This window comes from Myotis nattereri (assembly GCF_964212035.1).
Source record: "Myotis nattereri genome assembly, chromosome: 3".
Taxonomy (NCBI): Eukaryota; Metazoa; Chordata; class Mammalia; order Chiroptera; family Vespertilionidae; genus Myotis; species Myotis nattereri.
The window spans coordinates 93,486,686-93,509,458 of NC_138077.1; positions in this window are offsets into that span (position 1 = coordinate 93,486,686).

Consider the following 22,773-nt stretch of genomic DNA (forward strand, 5'->3'; position numbering starts at 1 on the left):
CTTTATTGTGATACTCATTTCAATGTAGTGGTCTGAAACCGAACCATGATACCTCCAAGTTATACTTATATATATACATATCCTAATCGCCAGAATCAGTGAATATGTTACTTTTCATGTCAAAAGAAACTTTGCAGATATGAATAAGTTAAGGATGCTAACATGGAGAGATTTTCCTGGTTTATTAAAGTGGACCCATTGCAATCATAAGGGTCTTTGCAATGTAAAGATGGACACAGGGAGTCAAAGTCATAAAGCAATTTGAAGATGCTATGCTCCTGGCTTAAAGGATGAGGGAAGGGAACAATGACCCAAGGAACATAGGCAGATTCTACAGAAAAAATAAAGTTAAGGAAACAGACATCCTTTTAAAGCCTAACATGATTTTAGCTCAGTGAGACCCATTTGGATTTCTGATATCCTACCTAATAAAAGAGAAACATGGTAATTAGCATATGACCGCTACCCTTCCCATTGGCTAATCAGGGTGATATGCAAATTAACTGCCAGCCAAGATGGCGGCCGGCAGCCAGGCAGCTGGAAGCTAACATGAGGCTTGCTTCCTTCAGTGACGGAGGACTCCAACATTCCCCACCTGCCTTGCCGGCCTCTGAGCTTGCAGTTTGAAACATTGTAACAAATATAGAAGCTAAACAAAACCCCAGAAACCAGCTTTCAGTCAGCCAGGATCTCAGAGCTGGAGTTGATACAGTGTTTCGATTATAGAACCCAAACAAACCAGATACCTGCTTTCAGCAGCAGAGGCCTCAGAGCTGGAGCCAAGCCTCAGAGCTAAAGCTGGCCCAGAATAAAAAAAAAAAAAAAGAAAAAAAGGAGCAGTTGGGAGCTTCAGTCACCCGCAAGCCTGAAAACAGCCCTCAGCCCCTCACCCAGACTGGCCAGGCACCCCAGTGGGGACCCCCACCCTGGAGGGTGTGTGACCAGCTGCAAACAGCCATCATCCCCTCATCCAGGCAGGCCAGGCACCCCAGTGGGGACCCCCACCCTGACCCAGGACACCAATCAGGGCAAACCAGCCGGCACCCACCCATGCACCAGGCCTCTATCCTATATAGTAAAAGGGTAATATGCCTCCCAGCACCGGGATCAGCGGAGCTGCGAGGCCTCCCAGCACCAGGATCAGCAGAGCCGAGAGGCTTTCCGGCACCGGGATCAGTGTGACAGGGGGCAGCGCCCAAACCTCCTGATCGCCCTGTGGCTCTGTGTGTGACAGGGGGCGGGACCACAACCTCCCAATCCGCCCTGCTCTGTTCATGACAGGGGAAGGCGCCCCAACCCCCTGATCAGCCCTGCTCTGTGCCTGATAGCGGGGAGTTCCCCAATACCCTGATTGCCCTGCGGCTCTGTGTGTGATAGGGTGCGGCGCCCCAACCCCCTGATTGGCCCTGCTCTGTGTGTGACAGGGTGTGGTGCCCCAACCCCCCCGCCCCCCAAACAGGCCCTGCTCTGTGTGTGACAGGGTAGAGCCATAACCTCCCCATCGGCCCTGCCCTGAGTGTGAGAGTGGCGGCGCCCCCACCCCCTGATCGACCCTGCTCTGTGGGTGATAGAGGGCAGTGCCCAAACCCCCTGATCGGCCCTGCTCTGTGTGTGACAGGGGGTGGTGCCCCAACTCCCCTATCGGCCATACTCTGTTCGTGACAGGGGGGAGCTCCTCAACCCCCTTATCAGCCCTGCTCTGTGCGTGACAGGGGGGAGCTCCCCAACCCCCTGTTCGACCCTGCTCTGTGCGTGACAGGGTATGGAGCCCCAAGCCCCCTGATGGGCCCTGTTATGTGCGTGACGGGAGCGGCGCCCCAACTTCCTGATTGGCCCTACCCTGAGCATGACTGAGGGTGGCATCGCAACATCCCAATCCGCCCTGCTATGTGCATGACAGGGGGCAGCGCCCCAACTCCCCAATCGGCCCTGCTCTGAGCCGGACCAGGGGCTGCACCTAGGGATTGGGCCTGCCCTCTGCCACCCGGGAGCAGGCCTAAGCCAGTAGGTCCTTATATCCCGAGGGGTCCCAGACTGGGAGAGGGCACAGGCGGGGCTGAGAGGTCCCCCCTCCCCCCCCCCGAGTGCACAAATTTTTGTGCACCAGGCCTCTAGTAACATAATAAATGTGTGTAATTAATATAGCAGCAGTAGGAAGCTATGTGAGTGATAATAATGGATTGATAATAATTAACCTTTCTTTTTCTGTCTGTGATGTAGAAGAATATCCAGTGAAAACATTTATTTGGATGTCTTTGTTTCTCTCAGAAAACATACTTTGTAGACTTTAGAGCCTTTAAAGATAATCTTTCTTTTTACTTAAGACATCTTAATATTTTTGTATGATTTGATTTTCAGTAGGTTGCTTTTATATTAATAAATGTGGAGTTTTTTAAAAATTTATCCTTACTTATCCTGTATACATTTTGGTAAAATTAATGACTTTCATCAGTTTCAGAAAATTTTCAGTGGTTATCTCTTTAAATATTGCTTCTGCACAAATATGGGTGGGGTTAATCACAATTATGCTATACTCTCTCAATATATCTCCTATATCACCTTGTTTTCTATATTTGTCTATTATTTTTTCTCTTCATTTTTCATTCTGGATATTTTTCTACTGATCTTTCTTTAAGTTTATGAATTATCTCTCCCACAAAACTAATTTGCTGAATTATAAATTTCAAAAATAACATTTTCCTTTTCAATTCTAGATTTTTCAGTTATTGCTTAACTAAACTTTATGATTCTTTCCGAAAATACTGAAGCTAATCATTTCTCACTTTGACATATTAAACAGAATAACTTAAAGAACTTGGATTTTATCTGGATCACCTCTGTTGTCAACTTTTCTCTTGATTTTTTGAACAAGTGTTTTTATGTTTGTTTTGTTTTATTTACTTTTGTTTTAGATTAAATCCCAGCTATTATATATAAAAAGTTATAGAAATTATATGAGTCCTAGAGGATGGTCTCTTTCTCCAGAACAAAATTTAATTTAATCTGGAATTTATTTCTTGTCAGGAGACTTGTCACAGTGTAGCTCTCAAAGTCCATCCCAATATATGGGGCATTTATGAAGGTGTCCCTCCCTGGTATGTCTTGGGATTCTCCTTTTTGCCTCTCTATTTCTGCAAAGCTTTCAAAAGCATAACTCACAATGTTGGATTTTCCATCCTCTTCCTGCAATTATCAAATGACAAGGAAAAGAGTAGATCCAAATGTCAATTTAAATATTTTGGGCTTCCTTCTTTTCCTGAAACATACATAGCCCTGGAACTTCCCACTCCTTTGTGGAATCTTTCTGTGGCAGAAATATTTTACAGCTCCTCCAATCAAGAGATGGAGTCTCAGAGTCTATGTCCCCACCTCTTAAGTTTCTCTGGCTTTTTGACTTGCTTAGGCTAATAGAATGCTGTAGAGTAGCATTGCATGAGTTCAAAGTCCAACACTCAATTGTTTCTTACAGCTTCTCCGCTGGGAGCTAGTGGAGCTTTACAATCAACATATGAGCAGGCTACCCTGCCCGAGAATGAAAGACTGTGTAAAGAGACTCCAGTCATCCCAGGCATTCCAGATGCGGCAAGTAAGCCAAGTAACAGCTCCATGTAACCTCAGCTGGAAGATATGTGAGGTCAGCCGTTCCTAGCTAAACCTGGCTCATACCAGGATGATCTGCAAAATTTTAACCCAGGAATTAGATACATTGTTGCTCTTTTAAGTCATTTAGTTTTGGTTAGTTTGTAATAAACAAGATGTAATTAATTGTTTTAACATGTATTTTGCTAAAATTTTTAATTGTTCCCAGCGAGGAATTTGTCCTAGTTACCTAGTCTTCTTTCACCAAAAGAAGAAATCACTGAAAAAGATTAATATTTTATAACTTTAAACTTGCATCCTTGAGTGGAAAGTTTCTTAAGGCTAAAGATAAAGTGAGATGCAGCACAACTCACAAAAAATTATGTTAATCTTTATAAATTCTTAAATATTAGTAACTGTTTAATCTCAAATCCTCCAAATCATTAAATAAAAAAAAAACCTGCTTATATGCATACTATGCATAAGCACATATACAAAGCACTAATTGTGTGATTTCCTTTTGAGTTTCAAAGTCATTGTTAAAATGTTGGAAAATATTGGCTTTTTTTATTTTCAAAAGTTTAGAAAGAGAAAAATAATCCAATAAAATAAGCACCATTAAATCCCACAATGTTTATATTATATCACAAATAAGCTAGTGATCTATATATCACTCAGCATAAAGAAAAACAAATGATAAAACCACAAAAAGAGAACTTGTAAAAACTAAACAAACAAAACAAAAAAGCCACACAACTACAACTTTGATAGTACGTTATCACAAGAAGGTTAGATGAGAAATAGGTAGTTGTTGACTTTGGGGACAACCATAAAAATGGTACAATAGCACAAAATCAATCATAATAAACTGGAAAAAAGTTTTTAAATAAGAGAACTAGTGAAAAATTTTCTTCATTTTTTCCTCAGGAGAATGCAATGATAAATGTCCAGAAAAGCAATAAAAATGGCTCTCTCTTTTTGAACCAAAATATATCCTCATGAAAAATAATGTAGGGGAGAATCTACTGGAAAGAAAATTAAAATATACAGTTGTAGGTATTCAGAAAAATAATTATGCCAGATAACTGGTGCCTCTTATTTTATGAGGCCTCTTAAGAAATACTTCAAAAATGTATGTTCAGTCTAATACAATAACAATCCTAGGCTTTAAATAAAATAATTAGGGATACAAAATAAGAATTAACAACATAGCTAGCTTGCTCACAGGAACTAAACTAAAAATCCACAACTCTGATTTATTTCAACTTTCATAAAAATGGCTATCTATGTTAGAAATTTGAATCTCATCACCATTGGATAACTTATTATTGGTGTGAATAAAATACATCTAATACACATATTTGAACACCATATCAGAAACAGTAATTCATCGATTACCCATATCATTTATAAGTTCTAATTTATGTTGTAAGAACAACTGCTTCTGTTGTAATTAATTCTAGTCAGGAAGTTAATCAGGCATTCATTTTTATTGGTTCACTACATGATTAATATGCTCTTGTTTATTAGGGTGGAAAAAGACAGCATGCCTGATTTGGCCAGATGAACACATATGGCTCATTCAATTTCTAAAACAAACCAATACAAGAAATTTTGGGAAATTGTTGTGTTATGTGAAAATTATTCAACAAATATTTCTGAAAAGTGTATGAACAAAAGTGAGACAAATCACAAAAAGGTACTTCAAATTTCAAGCATAGGATTGAGAAGAAAGAATTTAAGTTAGAAACCCCCACAAATTATGATGAAAGAAAAGAAAAGTGACATTGGTGAATAGAAGAGGATGAATCTATTATAATTGCAATATCTGAAGACATTTACCTGTTCGTAGAAATAATTAGGGCTAAATTATGGATGTGGGTTGAGAAAGGGGTAAAAGCACTATAATGGATCCTAATAGTTTTTAATGTTTGAAGGATGCCAACAAGGTACTGTTGAAAGGTGAATTATTCCATTTATCCTGCTAGCTAGCTCACATGTGGGCTTCACAAATGAATACTGCTAAATATATCTAGAAGTTTTCAGGTGAAATCAAAGCAAATTAATTCTCACAGGGTGGTAATATTTCCTTGCATTTATTTTCCCCAAAGTAACACTCTTTCCATCAAGACTTTGGAGGAATGACTATTGAGGGCTATGATGTATTCTCACATCACAAGACAGATAGTACATGTAGATAGATATGAGTTCATAGAGATCATATATTTATTTCACTAATGATCTGTCAACTATTCTATTATAATAAATGGCTAAGTGGTTACCTAAGCAACAGACTAAATATTTTTCAAGAAAAGTGTGACTACCTTGTCCATTTTAAAGTCATTTAGAAACAAATATATTACTCCTGATTTAATATAATCCTAATAACAGATCAATTAACAAGTGGTTAGCTGCTTTATAAAGCTCTTATTGCCTCATTAATTTTTTGAAAAATGCTTGGAGAATAGAATACCTTTTTCCATTTGTTACTGTTAAAAAAATAGTCAATTAAACTTTAAATCATTCATTAGAAGTAAATAATGTTATCATCCAGGGGTTGTATTATATTGTGAGTATTTTCAATGTCCTAATTAAGGTATACATATAATCTCAGGAATGTGCCTATTTGTTTGTGATTTATGCTGCATCCAACAAATGCCAATAATTACAGGAGAATCACAGTGATCTGAAAATATTCTTTACCAGAAAAATTATTAGGGATATATGTTCAGTTAGTCGGCAATATGGGATCAAAATCATTCAGCAATTATTTAAACTCCAGGAAATTTGATTAACATCAACTATAAATGACAATCTATCAACTCTTGTGGGAAGAAGTTTGCTCATGTCCAGATCAAAACGGCCACATATTTAAGGGCCATTTAATGGTAACCATAAGCAACAAAAATAATATGTATTGAAATGTCAGACTAATAAATACAACTGATAGTTGAATAGTAATGCAGTCCATAAGGAACCTTACAGAGTAAAAAAAAAAATTAGTACCAGCCTATCTAATTCAAAACTATATCTGAATTTTACTATTTTTGTATCACTTTAAATTACTCTTGAGTCAGGGGGACCTTTTATCTTTCATGTCAGTTTAGTTATATCTATCGCCTACCAAGACAGAATTTAAATTACATTAATTCCTTGGTCTAATTAATATTTCATGCAAAATTCAAATAGTGACATAGTGTCCTTATGAAATAAAATCACATCATGTCAAGCTGTGGATAATACTTTAAAAATATAACTGCAGTCTGTGAGGAAACTATATTTCTATCCCCTATACCAGAATATTTGCTATTTAGTATTTTAAATGAGCTGTAGTATTGAATTATTACCAACAAATCCCATTGCTTCCCATCCAGCCTTAGCCTAAATGAATATCCTAAGTTCTCCAAGATACACCTGGCAAAAACACATATCTATTACACTTTAAGACATTAGTTTTAGTTTTGTACCCTCTGTTCAAATGCATTGAACTACTAGATAAGGAAAACATAGAGTTTGTTTGTTAATACTATAGGAATAGAGTGTAATTTTATATAATTGCCTTCTATAAAAATGAAAACATAATATGCAAATCTCAAATGAGAATTACTTTTAGTTACAGATGCCAAACCTCAACAGAACTATTCCCTTGCATAAGACTATACTTTCCAGGGATTTCCGTGTAAAATCAAGCTTAGAAATGGCTGTAAGGTGATCTTTCACTTGATATTATGGTGTTTAAAGTCAAGACTGTTAAAGCAATAAAGTAAAATCCTCCTTAAAAATAATTAAATAATTAAAAGGGGCATATGTAATACTTTCAACAATAAAGATTTTAAAAAATAATAATAATTAAAAACATATAAATATCTCTGATACCTTTAAAAATCTGCCGAAACTGGTTTGGCTCAGTGGATAGAGCGTCGGCCTGTGGACTGAAAGGTCCCAGGTTCAATTCCGGTCAAGGGCATGTACCTGGGTTGCGGGCATATCCCCAGTGGGAGATGTGCAGGAGGCAGCTGATCGATATTTCTCTTTCATCAATGTTTCTAACTCTCTATCTCTCTCTCCCTTCCTCTCTGTAAAAAATCAATAAAATATATTAAAAAAAATAAAAATCTATTTATATAAAAACCCTGGGTGTAACATCAAGTCCAAAGCTCAACCAACCAGAAGGAAGTCAGTCCTGCAGGGGTCATCTTGGAAACAGCTGCACCCTCCCCCAGCTGTTTCCCCAGAGGGCGAGGTTTCAGGCAGGAACTTGCCCTCGGAGCATGGAAGTACTGAGTCCTGGGTTGCCTTGCCAAGGGCTGCGCCCTCCGCAAGGCCAGAGAGAAGAACCCACTATCAGAGCGCCAGGAGCGCCCAGCAGCAGTCAGTCCTGGGTTGCTGAGGTGGAGAACACGGCATGGTATAACTCTGAGTCTGGCCCAATAGGGGGCATGGCTGGCCTTCAAACCAGACCCTGACAATAGGGAGGAGGCATTCACCTGTACCCCAGACCCTGACAGCAGGGAGGAGGGAGCCCCATTCCTCACGGAATTGGCAGGTGGCCAGCTTGCTGTCAGGGGCCTGCCAGCTAGGAATCCTATTCACCTGTGTATCTGTATACATTATATGAGAGGTCGTGGTGGTACTGTTTAACCCACAGCATCTACAGGAATTGCTGCAAATTTACTTCTTGGTGGAAGCGCCTTTCATTCCCAATATAAATTACTGAGTCCATTAAATGAAACTTCAATTTCTAGACTCGATATAAACAGTGAAGTTGCTAAAACTATTAAAAAGGCCCAACTTCCCATTATTGATGAATGCACCATGGCATCCAGTCATGCTATAAACGCTGTAGACAGATTACTAAGAGAAATTATGAATTTGAATGTTGTATTTGGTGGGAAAGTTCTCCTTCGTGGAGGGGATTTTCAACAATGTCTCAGTATTGTACCGCATGCTATGCGATCGGCCATAGTACAAACGAGTTTAAAGTACTGTAATGTTTGGGGATGTTTCAGACAGTTGTTTCTTACAACAAATATGAGATCAGAGGATTCTGCTTATAGTGGATGGTTAGTAAAACTTGGAGATGGCAAAGTTGATAGCAGTTTTCATTTAGGAATGGATATTATTGAAATCCCCTATGAAATGATTTGTAATGGATCTATTATTGACGCTATCTTTGGAAATACTCTATCTATAGATAATATTAAAAATATTGCCGAAGCCGGTTTGGCTCAGTGGATAGAGCATCGGCCTGTGGACTGAAAGGTCCCAGGTTCGATTCCGGTAAAGGGCATGTACCTTGGTTGCGAGCACATTCCCAGTAGGAGATGTGCAGGAGGCGGCTGATCGATGTTTCTCTCTCATTGATGTTTCTAACTCTCTATCTCTCTCCCTTCCTCTCTGTAAAAAATCAATAAAATATATTTTAAAAATAAATAAATAAATAAATAAATAAATAAATAAAAATATATCTAAACATGAAATTCTTTGTCCAAAAAATGAGCATGTTCAAAAGTTAAATGAAGAAATTTTGGATATACTCAATGGAGATTTTCACACATATTTGAGTGATGATTGCATTGATTCCACAGATGGTGCTGAAAAGGAAAATTTTCCCATTGAATTTCTTAATAGTATTACTCCTTCGGGAATGCCGTGTCATAAATTAAAATTGAAAGTGGGTATAATCATCATGCTACTGAGAAATCTCAATAGTAAATGGGGTCTTTGTAATGGTACCAGATTTATTATCAAAAGATTATGACCTAACATTATCGAAGCTGAAGTATTAACAGGATCTGCAGAGAGAGAGGCTGTTCTGATTCCAAGAATTAATTTGTCCCCATCTGACACTGGCCTACCATTGAAATTGATTCGATGACAGTTTCCCGTGATGCCAGCATTTGTGATGACTATTAATCAATCACAAGGACAAACTCTAGAGTCTAGACAGAGTAGGCATAGTCCTACCTGAACCCGTTTCGCACATGGTCAGTTATATGTTGCTTTCTCTCGAGTTTGAAGAGCATGTGACGTTACAGTTAAAGTTCTAAATACTTCATCACAAGGGAAATTAGTCAAGCACTCTGAAAGTGTTTTCACTCTTAATGTGGTGTACAGGGAGATATTAGAATAAGTTGAATCACTTTATCAGTCATTGTTTGCATCACTGCTGTTTTCATATCATGTTTTTGTCCTTTTTATATCATGCCTCTGTTGTTGTTATATCCTTTTGTTACTGTTTGTTTATTAATAAATTTATATATTATTTTCATATACATTTTACTAATTTCCTTTCATCTCTCACACTTCTATTATAGAGAAAGGGCAAATAGCAATATTAAAATATTTCTGCTAATTCCCTTTTAATGTGCACAAATTTCATGCACTGGGCTACTAGTAAAAATAATAATTAATATAATTACCTATGCTATTTTGAGTAATTTGAGAAATAAAATTCTTTTAGGTTTGGAATTGGGAGAAATGTAGGGGGCTATTTATTTAAGAAAACATTTATTTTTACTACATTTGCAGTCAGATTTTACAAATTGACACCAACAATAGTTAAACTGCCACTTAAAATAATTTTGTAAAATAGCAGTCAAAATGTACTATTTTATAAATTGACATGTGAGGAATCTCTTCCTTTGTAATAAATAATCAGATAATAAATATATTTAATAAATACTTTAATAATTTTATCATATTTTTCTGGAGTTAAGGATTACTGGTACAAATTTTTGTTGTTATTTGCTAAGACATGAAAACTGTTTTTATGACAAATCATTTGCTGTTCAATTGATTTCCTTGTGTTATAAAGAAGGTTACCTTATATATCTGATGCTCAGAAGTTGCATCTACCTTGATAGAGACATTAAATGAAAGAGAAATAATTATTCATAAAAAGAATTGAGAATGGATTTATTAATACATGAAGAACAAAAAATTTAACCTAGTTCCATGTTCAAACTCAAAGAAAAAGATGGACTTACAATAGCTACACTTCATGGATTCCTTCAATCACAAAATATCTTGTTCTCATAAAAGAGGGCACAAAGAATCCCATTATATCGTATGCACATCTTTAACTTTTCAATTTTTCAAAGTAGGCTTAGAAAGAACAAAGGACTTGGAACTCTTCAATGACTTTATGCTAGGGGAAGTACTGTACTTGGGGTTCCATTCTGCCATCTCAAAGGGTTTTTTTTTATTTTTTACTGTCAGAGTGCTTTTTAGCCTGTAGATAGTATATGAGCAGGGAGAATTCTGTTTGTTCTTTCAAAAACAGTCCAAAACATTTCAGTCTTTGTGAAGATTTCTTGAAGCTTAAATAGAAAATAAATTCAAAGTCCAATTCCCTATTAAGCCATCCATGTAACTTGTTTCTTATTCCACTGAGAATAGTATATCATAGTTCTGCTGAGACTAAAATAAGCTCAATATAAAAATGTGAATAAACTGTAGAAAAGTCTTTAATTTTACCTGAAAGTCAAACAGATCTTGAAGTTGTACAAGGACACTTCTAGTTTTTCTTTTATTTTTAAGCTTAAAAAATGCTACAGTTGCCTACTTTAGAGGTCATGTCTTATTTAAAACCTTATAGGAAAATAATAAACAAATATATATAGATATCTATATTGATATATTTGTATATATTTCTGTGTGTGTGTGTGTGTGTGTGTGTGTGTGTATAAATTTGGAGACCTATGGAAAACACAGACAAAAATACCTGCTATTCATTTATAAAACATTTCATTGAAATATTATAATTTATTAATTGTTGGGAAAAATGGGTGAAAAAAAATAGTTACCAGGTCATTGGAGTTGATTTCAGCTAACAAAAATGTTATTTTGACATTCCTAATGTGTCAAGGACTCAATTTTAATATTTAGTGTGGTCTTATTTCTAAGATTCTGTGTGTGACACAGTGTTTTTAGAATTTTGATGAATCTCATTATCCTGTACTGTAGAAAGAAAATAAAACTAAAAGAAAGATTAACTAGATACAGATTTGATACATTATTTCTGGTCATGTTATATTTTGTTCTAATAAATACTCAATAGTGATAACATTAAGGCTTATAGCATTTACCTTTGAACAGCATTAAACATTCTCCTTAAAAAGAGAGGCAAATTAATGTATTTTCATAAACTGATTCAATAAAGAAATTTTGGGATATAATTTTTTTAGGTCCTGTTGAAGGTCATGGTATTCATCTCCCAAAAGATGCTGATATGGCAACAGCCCCATGAAACATTAAGTGTTAGATACAGGAGAATGAAGAGAGGAGATGAGAAGTATAAGTACATATTATTGTATGGATATTTTCTTTTGAAAAGGTGATATATTTAATGGTATTATTCATGCTTCATCACAATTTTGCTTATTTTTTTATACATGTCCTCTCTCTCTCTCTCTCTCTCTCTCTCTCTCTCTCTCTCTCACACACACACACACACACAGCAGGAGTCTGTGTTTTCTTTTGATATTTATTTCCCAAGAACAAAGTTTGCCTCTTTATTTCTCTTTAAATCTTTAAGATAGTTATAAGGTTTTTTTTTTCATTCTTTCCTTTATTACTTTTTAATCACATACCATTTGAAGTAATCACAAAACATTCAAAAATATTTAGAATACATAATATATAATTTATGGAGTATAATAACAAAAGGAACACTTGTCAATCAACACACAGCACAAGAATGAGGACATTAGATGAACTTTCATTACTTATATATGCCTTCTCAATTCCAGCCCACTGATCCTGTCATCCTAGGAGCAAGCCTACTGCTCAACTTTCCAAGATAAGTTCTAACTGATTGCAAAGTGGTTGAACCAGCTTACACTTCCAAAAAAGATGAAGTGAGTCATAAGTTTTTCATTTCTGTATTAGTACTTGCTGGTTTTACTAGTATACATTTTTTCCAGTACATTGGATAGACTAAAGGCATCTAACAATACTATTGATTTGCATTGTCCTGATGACTAATGAAGTCATTTTAGTTAAGTTTATTTTTCTTGACCATGTGTCTTTTGAGTTTTGTGAAATACATGTTGTATTAGTTATCTATTTCTGTGTAACAATTATCACAAACTTAGTTTAAAACAAAAACAATTATTATGTCAGAATTTCCATGGGTCAGGATTCTAGGCATGAATTAAGTGGGTCTTCTGCTTAGAGTCTCACAAAGTTACAAAGTGATGACCAGTCTGGATTTTCACCTGGACACTCAAAATGAAATGATTCATTTCCAAGCTCTCAGGTTGTTGGCAGACTTTATTTTCCTTCACTGTAGCACTGAGGGGCTTTTCTATGACTGTCAGCTGGAAGACACCCTCATGACCTAGAAGTTACCTCCAGTTGCTAGAGGCTGTCAGCATTTCATTGCTAGAAGGACTTTCTCAAAATAGTAGCTTATTTCATCTAGAATACAGGCAGAATCTCCAGTATGTATCTGCTAGCAAAACAGTTTTATGTAATGTGACATTATCCTAGAGTGACATTCCATCACCTTTGCCATATTCTATTGGTTTGAAACAAGTCACTGGTCCTGCACACGCTCAAGGGGAGGGGGTTACACAAATACTGGAACAGCAAGAATAAGGAAACATGGTGACCACCACTCCCGTGTCTTTCTGCCACACCTGTCTATGTCTTTACCTATTCTTCTATCTGGTATTTTTCTACTTAGCAGTTGATACATTTTTATGCTATTTTGTCGATTTGTGTTGCGTATATTTTCTCTCAGTATGTGATTTTTCTCATTTTATAATGAAGAAACCGGTATTATTAATTTTAATGAAATCAAATTTATCAGTTATGTTTCTATAGTTATTCCTCTTGAAACTTTTTAAAAAATATATTTTATTAATTTTAGAGTAAGGGAGAGAGAGATAAAGATAGAAACATCAATGATGAGAGAGAATTGGGGATGGAGTCCACAACCCACGCATGTGCCCTAACTGGGAATCGAGCCCTGACTTACTGTTTATAGGTAGATGCTCAACCACTGAGCCACACCAGCTGGGCCACTCTTGAAACTTTTTAAAATGGAAATATGGTCTAATTCTTTCAATAATACTTAAAGGTTTTCACTCCAATTTAATTGACTTGATATGCTTCTGGGCTCTATAATCTGTTCTGTTGATTAATATATTTGTCCATTGAACTTATTAGCCCTATAAGAAGCCTCAAAATCAGAGAAGGCAAACCCTCCCTTCCTGGTCTTAACATCTGTTAATATCCACAACTACCTTTTAACATTTCAGTTGAGTTTCAATAAATCTAGAAATAAAAATAAAAATACAATGGGAGGAGAAAATGGCAGCTGAATAGGCAGACCTGTTGGGCACCTCGTCCCAGGGCCAGGCTGGAAAGACAACTACACTTGAGAACATGCATCTGGAATTTCCAGCTGTGGTCCAGCTGAGGAGGTGACATAACAAGGAAGACAGAAGGCACCTGGAAATTGTTAGGAATGGGGAGATCCTGAGAGGGGGTTTTCAGAGCACACATACCCGCCCGCACCTGGGTGGTGTCCAACCAGCAGCGCCTCCAGACATGCAGCAGGAAACCCACAGCTCCTGTATCATCTAAGCAGCTGCAAAAGGTAGCAAGACTGCTGGTGGCAGTAGAGTCAAGACCTGACAGATCAGAGCCAGTGGGAAAGAAAGCCACAGTTTTGATTATTTTTGTTCCTTTTTTTTTTTTTTTTAAATCTCTAAACCCAGAGCATAGGAGTTATCACTTGTAACAACACACCTGAGGCATTGACACAGGGAGGGAGGCACAGACTTGAGGTGCCTGGGGGAAAGCAGGGGAGGGAAGCAGGGCAAGGAGACCTGAAAAAGCAGTAGCCAGGAGTCCTGCATTGGGTCATTCATATGCTTCCAAACCAAAACGGCCATTTTTCCTGGGAGGAGCTACCTCCTCCAAATACCCAGAGGGCAGGTAAAGGGAAAAAAAAAAACCACTCTAGGTAATACAGCCTGCCAACATCCTGCATTTTAAGCTTTACAGAGGAAACAAAGGCAGATGCCAAGCTTACAGGTCTGAACAGTCTCAAGAAGCCCTCAGTGACCAGAGTGGAGGAGGGGCCATGTGCCCCACTACTCTAGGAACCAGTCTGATGAAAACTCCAGGGTCTCAGCTGACTGCGTTGGTCTCCATATAAGACCTCTGTCCAGCCAAGGGCAAAGTAATATTTTGGGCCACTCACGGAGTAGCTCTGGGACAGGAAAAACACACACAAAACCATCATGTTTCCTGAAAGGGAAACAACACCAACCCCTCCTAAAGCCCTGTTAGAAACAGACTCTTGAGTGATGAAGACTGACAGCTGGCAGAGAGGAAAAGAGGGCAGATTGGACTCTCCTGCTTGAAGCCAGGGCCTGTGGAGACAGACACAAGCAGCGGACCGGTGGGTCACTTGGAGCTTTAAGGAGGATGCTAAAAGCCAAAAGACAGTGCCTGACAGTGGTTAGTTCCTAAATACCTAATAAGAAGCCCAGAATTGGCAGAAGGAACAAAAGAGTAGGATCCTAAGCCAGCTCCTACAGGGCATTAACACTCAGCTGAAGTGAACAATACTTCATTTTTTTTTTTTTGCATCATTTTCTTCCTCTCTTCTCTTTTCCCCCTCCTGTTTTTCCTCTCATTCCTCCTTTTTAGTTTTTCTCTTTCCTTTCCTTTTCCCCTTCTTTAAAATTGACCTTCAATATATATCTGCTTTATTGATTATTCTAGTCTCTGTTGTTTTGTTCACATATCTAATTTCCTATTCCTTGCTCCTACTCAATTTCCCTTTCTCTTTTCCTTTTTTTTCACTATTTTTTCCCTCTCTCTTCTCTTTCTCTTTTCTTCTCCTAATTTCTTAACTTGTTTCACTTCCTAAATTTAGGAATAACTGCTCTCTCTTTTTAAATGTTTTTCTTTCTTTTCTTCTAATTTCTCATCTCCCTTGTTTATTCTAAACCATGGTCCGTCCCTATTCCTCTTTAGTGTTATAATTCTTTAGCATTTTTTTTTCTTTATTTAAGCTCTGCATCTGCAAATTCTGACCCCCTTCTTTTCTGGGTATTTTTTTTATCTGTGTTTTTTTAGTTTATTTGTTTTGTTGTGTTTTCTCCCATATATATTTTTTTCTCTTTTCCCCTATCATTCTTGCTCTCTTTTCTCTTTCCTGATTCCCTTTTCTCTGGTGATCACTTTTGTATTGGGGTTATAGGAGTCTTGTGTACATTTGTGTTCTGTTCCTTCTGTGTTGTGTCTTCTTTTGTGTATTTTGTGCTGTTTGCTCAGCACCTCCACAAAGGCTGGTACAATGTGGTAGGGAGCAAGCCTCCTAATCAGACACCCTGAGTGGAGACTCTATCCACAAATGGGACAATAACATCCAAGATCCCCTAGAACTCCCAGCCCAGGAGACATGAGAGACTGCACCATTGTGTCCCACAAAAGATCTACTACATAAGATCAACCCCAAAAATTTCAGTGACATAGCAGTTTGATCTAATAGGTAGAAACAAAGGAATAGCAAAAATGGGGAGACAAAGAAATAACTCCCGAATGAAAAAAAAGGAGGAATCCCCAGATAGAAACTAAATAAATGGAGGCAGGTAATTTGTCAGAGAAAGAACTCAGAGTAATGGTTAAAAGGATGCTCAAATGTCTGGATTGGAAATACACACAACTCAATGAAAATTATAAGGAGCTGAATGAGAAATAAACCAACGTGCATAAGAATCAAGAAGAAATGAAGAATGACATAGCTACAATAAAGAACACTATGGGAGGTTTCAACAGTAGACTAGAAGAAGCTGAGGACTGAATCAGTGAGTTAGAAGACAAGGTAGAAAACACCCAAGCAGAGCAGCAACTTGTGAATAACTTAAAAAACAGAAGAAGAGCCCTAGCTGGTTTGGCCCAGTGGATAGAACATCTTTATGCAGACTGAAGGGTCCTAGGTTCATTTTCAGTCAAGGACACATGCCAGGTTGTGAGATCAATCCAAGAGGGGGCATGCAGGAGACAGCCAATCAATGGTTTTCTCTCATAATTGCTGTTTCTATCTCTCTCTCCCTCTTTCTTCTTCTCTGAAATCAATAAAAATATATTTTAAAAGATAACTACAAAATGTAAAAAAAGAAAAAAAAAGCAAGGGAAGAGTCTAAGAGATATTTGGGGCAACAGAAAATGAAACAACATCCCCATAATAGGGGTGCCAGAAGGGGAGAAACTGACCAAGAAATAGAAAATCTCTTTGAAGAAATAATGACAGTACACTTCCCTGACTTTGGGAAGAAAAAAGTTACGTAAGTACAAAAAGCACAGGGAGTCCCAATCAAGATGAACCCCAAAACACCCATAATAAGACACATCATAATTAAATTGGCAAATGTAAAAGACAAAAGAAAAAATCTTAAAGGCTGCAAGAGAGAGACAGAAAGTTACCTACAAGGGATCTTAGACTATCAACTGATTTCTCAACAGAAACACATTAGGCCAGAAGGGAATGGCATGAAGTACACAAAGTGATTGGGGGGAAAAGGGACTGAATCCAAGAATACTCTATCTAGCAAGGCCATCATTCAAAATTGAAGGGGAAATCAGGAACTTCACAGAAAAAAAAAATGGCTAAAGGAGTTTATTACCACCAAGCTAGCTATGCAAGAAATGCTAAAGGGACTGATATAAAAATAAGAAATAAAAAGGAAAGTATGAACACAGGCATAAAGAATAAAAATGGCAACAAACATATAACAATCAATAATAACCTTAAACATAAATGGATTAAATGTTCTAATCAAAAGATATAGGGTAGCTGGATGGATAAGAAAACACGACCCATATGTCTGCTGTCTACAAGTGACCCACCTCAGAACAAAGGACCCACAGACTGAAAGTGAAGGGATGAAAAAAAAATTTTCAGGCAAGTGGAAATGAAAAAAAAAAATCTGGGGTAGAAATACTTATATCTGACAAAATAAATCTCAAAGTGAAGGCCATAACAAGAGATAAGGAAGGCCACTTCATAATACTAAAGGGATCAATACAACAAGAGACTATAACTCTGGTAAACATATGTACCCAATAGAGGAGCATATATATAAAATTGCTGGAGGATATAATGGGAGAGATAAACAGCAATAGTAGAGGACTTTAATACCCTCCTGACATCCCTGGATAAATCTTCTAGACAAAAAATCAACAAGGAAACAGCAAACTTAAATGACACTCTAGAAAAATATGGAACTAATTGACATCCTCGTAACATTCCACCCCAAAACTACAGAATATACATTATTCTCAAGTGCTCATGGGATATTTTTAAAGATAGACAATGTGTTAGGACACAAGCTAAGTCTCTATAAATTCAAGAAGATTGAAATCATATTAAGCACCTTCTCAGACCACAATGACATGAAATTAGAAATCACCTATAATAAAAATGCTCAAAAACAATCAAATACATGGAGGCTAAATAGCATGCTATTAAACAATGAATGGCTTACCAAAGAGATCACAGAAGAAATAAAAAAAAAAACCATCTTGGAAACAAATGAAAATGAGCACACAACAACACAAATTTATGGGACACAGTGAAAACAGTCCTGAGAAGGGAAAGTTCATAGCACAACAGGCCTACCTAAAATAAATAAATAAATAAATAAATAAATAAATAAATAAATAAATAAAATAAAATAAAATAAAAATTGATAAGTTATCTAACCCTACAACTTAAAGAATTTGAAAGAGAACAACAAGAAAAGCCCAGAATAAGTAGAAGGAAGAAAATAACAAAATCAAAGGGGAAATAAATGACATAGAGACAAAAAAATAAAATACAAAAGATCAATAAAACAAAGAGCTGGTTCTTTGAAAGGATAAACAAGATTGATGCACTAACCAGACACATCAGGAAACAAATAGAAAGGACCCCAATAAACAAAATCAGAAATAAAAGAGGTGAAGTATCAACTGACTCTACAGAAATATGAAGGATCATAAAAAATACTATTAATGACCATATTCCAACAAACTACACAACCTAGATGAAATGGACATATTCCTAGAAAATTATAACCTTCCAAAATTCAATCAGGAAGAATCAGAAAACCTGAATAGGCCTATAATTGCTGATGAAATTAAAGCAGTAATATAAAAAACTTCCAGCAAACAGAAGCCCTGGTCCCTATGGATTCACAGGAGAGTTTTACCAAATATCCAAAGAACTAACACTTAATCTCCTCAAACTATTCCAAAAAATTCAAGAGTAAGAAACACTCTTTGAAACTCTTTCTATAAGTACAGAATTACCCTAATTTCAAAACTATATAAAGACATGACAAAGAAAGACAACTATAGGCCAATATCCCTGATGAACATAGATGCTAAAATAATCAAGAAAATTATAGTAAAAGAGATCCAGCAATACATTACAAAGATCATACATCATGATCAAGTAGGATTTATTCTGATGATGCAAGGCTGGTACAATATTCACAAATCAATAAATGTGACACAGCACAAAAACAGATTTCAAGGCAAAAAGCACATGATCATATCCATTGATACAGAAAAATCATTTGACAAAATCCAACACCCTTTTTTGATAAAATCTCTCAGTAAAGTAGGAATAGATGAATCATATCTCAACATAATAAATATGACAAACCTACAGTCAGCATCATACTCAATGGGCAAAAACTAAAAGCATGTTCTATAAGAACAGGAAAAAGACAGGTATGCCCACTTTCACCACTCTAATTCAACATAATATTGGAAGTCCTAGCCATAGCAAACAGACAAGAAGAAGAAATAAAGGCATCCAAATTGGAAAGGAGGAAGTAATACTCTCATTATTCACAGATGACATGATACTGTACATAGAAACTCCTAAAGACTCCATCAAAAAACTACTAGATTTAGTAAATGAATTCAACAATATAGCAGGATACAAAATTCACATCCCAATATCCATAGCATTTTTATATACCAATAGTGTCAATCCCATTTACCATTGCAATAAAAAAATTAAGATACTTAGGAATAAAAACCAAGAAGGTAAAAGACCTGTACTCCAAAAGCCATAGGACATTGAATAAAGAGATAGAGGAAGATATGAACAGGTGGAAGAATATATCATGTTTATAGATTAGTAGAATCAGTATCATTAAAATGTCCATATTACCCAAAACAATCGACAGATTCAATGCCATCCCTATTAAAACACTAATGGCATGTTTCACAGACCTAGAACAAACACTCCAAAATGTACATGGAATGAAAAAAGACCCTGACTAGCCACAGCAATCATGAGAAAGAAGAATGAAGTTGGAGGAATCACAATACCATATTTCAAGTTATACTACAAACTCCTTGTGCACAGATTAGCCTGGTATTGGCATAAGAACAGGCAGAAAGATCAGTGGAACAGAACAGAGAACCCAGAACATGACCCAACCTAATATGTCCAATTAATATATGACAGAGGAGTTAAGAGGCAAAAGCATACATTAGAGCAGAGAGTCTCTTCAATAAATGGTTTTGGAAAAATTGGACATACACAAAAAATATGAAACTAGACCATCAACTTACACCATACACAAGAATAAACTCAAAATGGATAAAAAGCTTAAATGTAAGATGTGAAACCATAAAAGTCTTAGAAGAAACCATAGGCAGCAAAATATCAGACCATCTCTCATAGCAATATGTTTACTGATATATCTCCTGGGATAATGGAAACTAAGGGAAAAATAAACAAATGGAACTATCCTATCTAATAAAAGAGAAACATGGTAATTGGTGTACGACCGCTACCCTTCCCATTGGCTAATCAGGGCAATATGCAAATTAACTGCCAGCCAAGATGGCGGCCGGCATCCAGACAGCTTGAAACTAAAACGAAGCTTGCTTGCTTCAGTGACGGAGGACTCCAACGTTCCCCGCCTGCCGCTGCAAGCCTCTGAGCTGCAAATCTAAGCAACTATGTAACAAATATAGAAGCTAAACAAAACCCCAGAAAACTGCTTTAGTCTGCCGGGCTTCAGCCAGCAGGATCGCAACATTGTAAGCAAAGTCCAGAAACCTACTTTCAGCAGCGGAGGCCTAAGAACTGGAGCCAAGCCTCAAAGCTAAACCTGGCCCAGAATTAAAAAAAGAAAAAGAAAAAAGGAGTGGTTGGGAGCTTCAGTCACCCACCAGCCTGAAAACAGCCCTCAGCCCCTCACCCAGACTGGCCAGGCACCCCAGTGGGGACCCCCACCCTGAAGGATGTGTGACCAGCTGCAAACAGCCATCATCCCCTCACCCAGGCTGGCCAGGCACCCCAGTGGGGACCCCCACCCTGATCCAGGACACCCTTCAGGGCAAACCAGCCGGCACCCACCCGTGCACCATGCCTCTACCCTATATAGTAAAAGGGTAATATGCCTCCCAGCACCGGGATCAGCGGATCCGCGAGGCCTCCCGGCACCGGATCAGCGTGACAGGGGCCAGCTCTCAAACCCCCTGATCGCCCTGCGGCTCTGTGTGTGACAGGGGGTGGGGACACAACCTCCCTATCCACCCTGCTCTGTTCGTGACAGAGGAAGGCGCCCCAACGCCCTGATCAGCCCTGCTCTGTGCCTGATAGGGGGGAGCTCCCCAACCCCCTGATTGCCCTGCGGCTCTGTGTGTGACAGGGTGCGGTGCCCCAACCCCCTGATCCCCTGATCGGCCCTGCCCTGTGTGTGACAGGGTGTGGTGCCCCAACAATCCCCCCCCACGGGCCCTGCTTTGTGTGTGATGGGGTAGAGCCATAACCTCCCCATCGGCCCTGCCCTGAGTGTGAGAGTGGCAGCGCCCCAACCCCCTGATTGGCCCTGCTCTTTGCGTGACAGGGGGTGGCGCCACAACCTCCCCATCGACCCTGCCTTGAGTGTGACAGGGGACGGTGCCCCAACCCCCCAATCGGCCCTACCCTGAGCGTGACTGAGTGTGGCATCACAACCTCCCGATTGCCCTGCTCTGTGCATGACAGGGGGCGGCGCCCCAACTCCCCAATCAGCCCTGCTCTCAGCCCAACCAAGGGCTGCACCTAGGGATTGTTCCTGCCCTCTGCCACCCGGGAGCAGGCCTAAGCCAGCAGGTCGTTATCTCCCAAGGGGTCCCAGACTGCGAGAGGGCACAGGCTGGGCTGAGGGATCCCCCCTCCCCTCTGAGTGCACAAATTTTTGTGTACCCGGCCTCTAGTATTAAAATCAAAAGCTTCTAACCTGCAAAAGGAACCATCAACAAAATAACAAGAGAGCCCACTACATGGGAGAACACATTTGGCTATGATACATCTGATAAGGTTTTGATCTCCAACATATATAGGGAACTCATGCAACTTAACAAAAGGAAGACAAACAATCCAATTTAAAAATGGGCAAAGGACAGAAATAGACACTTCTCTAAAGTGGACATACAGAAAGCCAAGATACATATGAAAAAAGCTTGAAGTAACTAATCATCTGAGGGATGCAAATCAAAACAACAATGAGATATCATCTCACACCTGTCAGAATAGCTATCATCAGCAAATCAACAAATGACAAGTGTTTGAGAAATTATGGAGAAAATGGAACCCTAGAACACTGCTGGTGGGAATGCGGACTGGTGCAGCCACTATGAAGAACAGTATGTATGGAGTTTCCTCAAAAAATTAAAAATGGAACTCAGATTTGACCCTGTTATTCCACTTCTGGTAATGTATCCTAAGAATATATGCACCCCTATGTACATAGCAGCACAGTTTACAATATCTAAGATTTGGAAACAGAACTAAATGCCGATCAGTAGATGAGTGGATAAAAAACTGTGGTACACTTACAATGGAATACTACACAGTAATAAAAAAGAAATAACTCTTACCATTTGCAACAGCATGGATGCACCTGGAGGGTATTATATTGAGTGAAATAAGCCAGTCAGAGAAAGATAAGTACCAAAAGATCTCACTCATATGTGGAATCTAATGAACCACATAAACTGATGATCAAAAATAGACCCAGAGACATAGAAACATGAACAGACTGTTGAACCTCAGAGGGAAGGCTGGGAAGAGATCAACCAATGAACTTGTATGCATATATGCATAACCATGGACATGGATAATGGGGTGGTGAGGGCTTGAGAGGTGTTGGGGGACTAGAGTAGCCTAGAAGT